Here is an 8,163-nt window from a genome sequence, read left to right as displayed (position 1 = left end):
TCCTATCAAGATTGATCTCTGCACCTACCTGTCCGTAATTCGCTATCAGAAAAGTCAGCCCCGTGCTTCTTTCCCTTCTTTGTTTAGGGAGCTTAAACAAGAGTTTATTTACATTTCAAGAGAAGAAAATTAGACTAGACAACAAATAGAACGTCCTTCCTTACTAAGGAAAAAGGGCATAACTTTCAGTGAAATTATTTTTTCCCCTGAAATTCTTGTAAAGTAGCACTTTCCAGGGACATTGATAGGAATCTTTATTGGTCTAGAGTGGTAAGGAATTGTGCTGCTAATCCAAAGGCTAGCGATTTGAATACACCAGTTTGCGGGAGAAAGATGTTCGCTTTTCAGCCCCTGATAACCTATTGGAAGGTCAGCTATGAGTCGATTCCAACTCGACACATAACAACAACAATCATGGCGACGTCCAGCTCTTCTAGCTCCTTCTATCTGCCCTTTTAAGAAGACAGGAGCAATGTTCTTTAACATGGGGTGAGTATGTGGAGTGGAGGGACATTCATTCACTGGAAATTCTTAAGTCTCAATAGTGGCCCCTTCAAAGAGCTCTGGTGACCTAGTGGGTAAGGAGTGTGTTGACAATCTAAGGGCAAAGGTACATATCCAATACCTGCTGACCGGTGGCAATGGGAGATTTTTTCAGAGGAATGGTGGCCTAATGGGTAGGGAGTTTCACTGTTAACCCAAAGATGGAGAAATTTGGGCACTCTCTTCCTCTGATTTACAACCTCTAAAAACCTGCTGGAGGGTCCACTACAAGCCAAGTGGGTTCAACTGCTTGACAATGAGAGTTCCAATGGCTTACATATGTAAGTACTAATCACTTTATTTGTGATGTAAATCACAATTTAGAGCCTCTGAAAACCCAGTGGAGGGTCAGATACCAAGAGGGTTCGAACTCTCTCACAACACTATCACTTCCCTAAACAGAAATTCATCTTGTTATGTGCCATTGAGTCGCCTGTGATTCAAAACAGCTATGAAAGATTCATCTTACTCAGCTTTATTTTCCTTTCCTCAACAAAAAATTTCAGCTCAAACTTTTATTTGATTCCACTGGACAATTCTCCATCATCATCAACATTTTTAGAAGCTGGAATCTAACAGGGATGACAAGCATTTAAAACTGAAATGAAAACTCCAAAACAAAAATAATAACATCTCAGAAAAACCTCAGTGAAATAATAATTACATTATTATCACAGGTGTTAATTATGTGTTACAGACATGACAGCCATATCTCTTCTAGGGCACAGGACCCAACAGAGAGGAAATGCTCATAAATGTTTGGTGGATGAATACGTCAGTTCTCTCAGTACTCATTTCCTTTTCATTTTAGCAATCAATGATTATTTACAGGTGTAGCAAGTGTTCTCTGATCCCCTCCCCTCTTTTATTATTCTTAGCTGATTCCAAACTCCTTAAGGGAAAAGACTTCTTTCTTCTTCTACTACTACTTATAAGAAATAAGAAATTTTCTAAATATACAGAGATTGCTGATACACGAATGTGAATCCAACATATATAACTTTCTCTATGAGCTATGAGCTTATAAAGAGGCAGCACAGGGTAGTAGAGCAAACTTTGGATTGCTGCCTTGAATGGAACTCAGTTCAATTTGTTGCTTCTCTGAAAGAAATAACACCAAGTATTCTTATTTTCCAGGGATTCTGATAACCTTAAGCAAGAGAATACTCTTGAGATGCTTTCCAAAGGCCCTAACAGTGATATGCAGAAGACTCAACCACATGGGGTCACAAGGGTAGCATTTGTCCAAGGAAAAAAAACTCAGAAACTAAGAAGGGAAAGTATGGAGTGATCAAGGGAAGAATGGAAAGAAAAACCACAGAGAGATAGTAGGAAAAGTAATAATATAATGTAAGGATTTTAATCACTATCATAAAGAAATATATGTATGTATGGTTGAATAAAATACAAATCGGCCCTGTAAATCATAATGTTTTGTGCCATCGAGTCGCTTGCAACTCATTCTGACCGTATGTACAACAGCTCTGAACCCTGTTCTATTCTGACACAATTTATCATCTCTGACACATCTACCCAATAAAACCGATCACTCAGTCAATCTCTCTCATCAAGGGTCTTTCTCTCTTGTGCTGTCCCTCCACCCTCCCAAACCTGATGTTCCTCTCCAAGGACTGGTCCTTCCTTACAACATGTCCAAAGAATGTCAGACGAAGCTTCAGAGTCCAGTCCTTGTCTCCAAGGAGTAGCCTGGTTTCACCCTCTCTAGGACAAACCTCTTTTTTCCTCTAAGAGTCTATTTGATACTCTTCTCCAGCACCACAGCTCAACACAAAAGCATTAATGCGGCTTCTATTATCCCTAGTAATTGTCCAGCTTTTTGATGCATAGCAAGTAATTGCAAAGACCATGGCCTGGATGGGATGCATCTTAGTCTCCAGATTGACATTGCTGCTCTTCAGTACTCTAGAGCTATCACTGACAGTAGACTTTCCCAATGCAATTAATCTTTTGATTTCCTGGCTGCTGGTAACAAGAGTGTTGATTGTAGAGCCAAGCAAATGGAAACTCCTAACAATCTCAATCTCTTTACTGTCTATCATGATGCTGTCAATCAGCCCAGTGGTGAGAACCTTTGTTTTCTTAATGTTGAGCTTCAATCCATATTGAAGGCTGCAGTCCTTGACCTGCTGCAGCAAGCAATTCAGGTCCTCCTCACTTTCAGCAAGGAACATTGTAACATCTGCATAATGCAGATTGTTGATAAGTCTTCCTCCAATCCTGATGCCACCTTCCTGCTCATATAGCCCAACCTCCTGGATGATCTGTTCTGCATTCAAATTGAAAAGGTATGGGAGATAGGACACATCCCTGGCATACATCCTTCCCAATTTTGAACCATGCAGTGTTTCCTTACTCTGTTCTGACAACTTCCTCCTGGTCCAAGTATGTTGCTGTTATGTGCCGTCGAGTTGTTTGCGACTCATAGCGACCCTATGTACAAGAGCTCTAAACACTGTTCTATCCTGTGCCAACCTAGCCATCTCAAACGCACTTATTCCCACTGTTCCAGTCACAGAATTGATCCATCTCATTGAAGGTCTTCCTCTCCTTCGCCGCCCCTCCACTCTGCCAAACATGATGTCCCTCTCCAAGGACCAGTCCCTCCTTGCAACATGCCCAAAATATGTCAGACGAAGCTTCAGAATCCTTGACTCCAAGGAGCATTCCGGCTTCACCTTCTCCAGGACAAAACTGTTTGTTCTCCTAGCAGTCCAAGGTATATTCAACACTCTTCTCCAGCACCACAGCTCAAAGGCATCAATTCTCTATCAACCCTATTCACTGTCCAACTCTCTGATGCATAGCATGGAATTGCGAAGACGATAGCCTGGATCAGGCGCACCTTAGTCTCCAGCCTGACGTTGTTTCGCATAAGCAAAATCAAGTTTTCTGGGATCCTCAATCTTCTCAGAGATAGCCAGTTTGTTGTGATCCACACAGTCAAATGCGTTTGCATAGTCAATGAAACACAGACATTACTCTGGTACTCTCTGCTTTCAGCCAAGGTCCATCTAACATTAACTATAATAACCCTAGTACCTCAGCCTCTTCTAAACTCAGCCTGCACATCTGGTAGTTCTCTGCTGATACATTATTCCAATAAGTTTTGGATAATTTTCAGCAAAATCTTGCTTGCATGTGATATTTTTTATTATTTTTATTATTATTATTAATTTTAATGACAATTTACAGAGACTTTGGATTTCCATTCATTCATTGTTGCACTTTTCTCCTTCCCCTCCCCCCCCCAGTACACTCTTCTCTCTGAAAAGTAAAGGAAACATTCTTTCATTGTTTTACAATCCCTTCCCCCAGGTCCACTCCACTATGCAGCCTTCCTTCTGGACTCCTGTCATGACACTAATACCTAATCATCTATCCCTTTTAAACAGTTTTCTCCCTCAATGCAGTATACATTATTTATCCCATCTTTCTCAGTCTCCCCCCAGCCCCGATGTCAATCCTGTTTTACAACAGTGACACTATGCAGTATTTATTCTTTTGTGACTGAGATATTTCACTCAGCATAATGTTCTCCAGAGTCAACCATTTTGAATAATGTTACATGAGTTCCTTGTTTTTCAATGCAGCGTAGTATTCCAGTGTGTGAATATACCACAGCTTCTCTATCGTTTGTTGATTGGCACCTGGGTTGTTTCCAACTCCTTGCTATTGTGAATAAAGCCGTGATAAACATGGGTGTGCATATATCTGCTTGGATGTCAGTTATGGTCTCTTTGGGGTATATTCCTGGTAGAGGAATTGCTGGGTCAAATGGTATCTCTATTTGCGACTTATTGAGAAAGTGCCACACTGCCTTCCACAGTGGTTGCACCATTTTACACTTCCACCAACAGTGAATAAGGGTTCCAGTTTCTCCACAACCTTGCCAGCATTTGTTGCTTGCTGTTCTGTTAAATTTTGCTATTCTGACTGGGGTGAAATGATATCTCATAGTTGTTTTGATTTGCATCTCTCTTAGAGCTAGGGATTTTGAACATTTCTTCATGTGTTTGTTTGCCATCTGAATTACTTCTTTGGTGAAGTATCTGTTCATGTCCTGTGCGCATTTTCCCATTGGGTTGTTTACCTTTATCTTGTTTTGGTGTGATATTAATATTATTCTATAATTTCCACACTCTGTTTGGTCACCTTTTTTTGGAATGGGAACAAATAACTTCCAATAATTTGGCCAGGTGGTTGTCCTCCAGATTTCTTGGAACAATTTGGTGAGCAAATCCAGGGGAGCATCTGTTTGTTAAGATATGTCAATTGGTATGCCATCATTTCGTGGGACCTTGTTTTTTGCTAATTCCTTCACAGTAGCTTGAACTTCTTCCTTTATCACCACGGGCTCTTGCTCTACATTGTTTCATGAAATTCTTCTGTTAGCCAATTCCTTTTGGTACAGTGACTCTGTATATGCCCACCATCTTCTTTTAATGCTTCCTGGATCATTTAATACTCTGTGCAAAGCATTCTTTAAGTATTGCAATTTGAGGCTTGAATTTGTCCTTCAGTTCCTTCAGCTTAAGAAATGCTGAGTTTGGCCCTTTTGATTTCCTGACTCCAGCTGTTTGCACATTTCATTATAATACTTTACTTTGTCTTCTTGTGCTGCCCTTTGGAATCTTCTGTTCAGCTGCCTAATTTCTTTGCTTTGGCTTCTCAGCACTCTAATGCAATATTCAGTCTCGTCTGACGTCCATCTTGATCTTTTCTACCTCCTCCGTCTTTGTAATGACCTTTTGTATTCTTCGTGGATGATATTCTTGATATCCTCCCACAGTTCATCTGGTCTTTGCTCATTAGTGTTCAAGGCCTCAAACCTATTCCTTAGATAGTTTTTAGATACAGGTGGGATAGATTCAGGGTCAAATTTTGGTTCCTGTGGATTTGATTTTAACTTCAGCTTGAACTTGCATAATAGCAGCTGGTGATCTGTTCCACAATCAGCACCTGGCCTAGTTATCACAGCTGACATTGAGCCTCTCCAGCTATTCTTTCAACAGATGTAATCGATCTGAACCCTATGCATACCATCATTTGAAATACATATGTATAGTCTGTATTTATGTGTCTTATAAAAAATATTTGCAAAGAATAAATCATTGAATGTACAGAATTGTATCATTCTATTTTCAGCTTCATTTCTGTCACAAAGTACATGTTTTCCAACAACTGATCTTCTCTCTTCCCAACTTTTGCATTCCAGTCACCCATTATTATCAATACATCATGATTGCATGTTCAATCGATTTTTGACTGGAAAAGATGGTAGAAATCTTCTGTTTCCTTCTTTTTGGTTCCAGTTGTTGGTGCATATATTTGAATGATAGTGGTATTCATTGGACTTCCTTGTATGTGTAGGGATATTAACCTGTCACTTACAACATTGTATTTCAACAAAAAAAAAAAAAAAAAAAAAAAAAAAAAAAAAAAAAAAAAAAAAAAAAAAAAAAACATTGTATTTCAAGATGGATCTAGGAATGACTTTTAATTCTGAAAGCAACCCCATTTTTCCTCACCTTTTCATCTCCAGCATAGTAAATAAAAATGTCCCTTGACAACCCATCTCATTTTACCAATACCTAGTATGTAAACATTTATGTGTTCTGTTTTTTAACAATGTCCAATTTTCCTACATCCATGTTTCTCACATCCAGTGTTCCAATCATAATAAAAAGACGAAAATAAAGTCTTATATGTATTGACATACAAAGATGCCTGAAATAATATGAATGACTCTTGAAACACCATAGTTTTGAGCCTTTAGTTTATCAGTGCAACTCCCTACAGGTCAGGATATATCATTATGTAAAGGGGGGAAATTGCAGAATAACATGAATAGTATAATATAATTGTTGCTAAATAGGTGTACATATTTATGCATAATTCAAAAGCAAGTCATTGTTATCAAGTTGGCTCTGACTCACAACAACCTCAGAGGACAGAGTAAAGCAACTGTCTCTTTAGGGGTAGCTGGGTTTAGGAACCTAGTGTTTAACCTCTAGGCAACCAGGATTCTTATATGTATATTTTAAAGTCAAAGTCATTGCCATGAAGTCAGAACTAACTCATAGCTGACCCTCCAGTAGGTTACCAAACCTGTAAATTATACAAGAGGAGATTTCCCATCTTTCTTCCACAGAGCAACTAATGGATTAGAAAAACCTGCTTTTGGGTTGGCAACACAGTTCTTACTACTAAGCCACTGGAGATTCCTAGATTTAATATTAGTAAATTATCTATCTATCTATCATCTTTTGATTTCCTGAGTGCTAGTGCCAGGAGTATTGATTGTGGAAACAAGCAAATTGAAGTTATTAACAATCTCAATCTCTTCTCTATCATGAAGCTGCCAATTGGCCCAGTGGTGGGAATCTGTTTTCTTGATGTTAAGCTTCAATCCATGTTCAAGACAGCAGTCCTTAACCTTCTGCAGCAAATGCTTTAGTTCCTTCTCAGTTTCAGCAAGCGTAACACAGGTTGTTGATGAGTCTTTCTCCAATCCTGATGCCACATTCATCCTCATAAAGTCCCACTTCCTGAATGATCTGTTCTTCATATAGATTGAAAAGGTATGGAGATAGGATGCATTCCTGACGCACACCTTTCTGAATCCTGAAACATGCAGTGTTTCCCTACTCTGTTCTGACTACTGCTTCCTGGTTCAAATATAGATTTTGCATGAGCACATTTAAGTGTTCTGGGATTGCTATTCTTCTCAAGGTTAGTCATAATTTGTTGCGATCCACACAGTCAAATGCCTTTGCATAGTCAATAAAACACAGATAGACATTCCTCTGGTACTCTCTGCTTTCAGCCAAGATTCATCTAACACTGGCTATGATGTCCCTAGTGGCATGGCCTCTTCTAACCTCAGCCTGAACATCTGGCAGTTCTCTGCTGATGTACTGTTGCAGTTATTTTTGGATAATTTTCACACTCTATTGGGTCACCTTTTATTGAAATGGAAATAAATACAGATCTCTTCCAGTCAGTTGGCCAGGCAGTTGTCATCCAGATTTCTTGGCATAACCTGGTGAGTGTGTTCAGGACATCATCTGTTTACTAAAATATGTCTGTTGATCAGTTCCTAGGGCCTTGTTTTTTGCCAATTCCTTCAGAGAAGTTTGAACTTCCTCACCATTGCCTCTTGATCATAGTTTGTTTCATGACATTATTCTATGTCAGCCAATTCTTTTTTGGTATAGTGCCTCTGTGGACTCTTTCCATTTTCTTTCCACGTTTCCTGGATCATTCAACATTCTGCCTTCTGCATCTGTAAAGACTGCAATTCAAGGCTTTAATTTGTTTTTCAGTTTTTTCAGCATAAGAAATACTGAGTGAGTTCATCCCTTTTCATTTTCTGACTCCAGCTTCTAGAACATCTCATTATAATACCTTGCCTTGTCTTCCTGAGCTGCCCTTTGAAATCTTCTTTTTTTATTATTATTATTAAATTTTATTAATTTTAATGAACATTTACAGGGATTTTGGGTCTTCACTCCTTCACTGCTGCACCATTTTCTCTACCCTCCTCCCCATTTTGTTCTTCTTCCCCCGCCATCCGAATGTCTGTTTTAATTGTCCAAT

Source organism: Elephantulus edwardii, unplaced genomic scaffold (assembly GCF_000299155.1).
Source record: "Elephantulus edwardii isolate Elephantulus edwardi_28Jun2011 unplaced genomic scaffold, EleEdw1.0 scaffold00030, whole genome shotgun sequence".
NCBI classification, from domain to species: Eukaryota; Metazoa; Chordata; class Mammalia; order Macroscelidea; family Macroscelididae; genus Elephantulus; species Elephantulus edwardii.
This window is presented reverse-complemented; position numbering follows the sequence as displayed.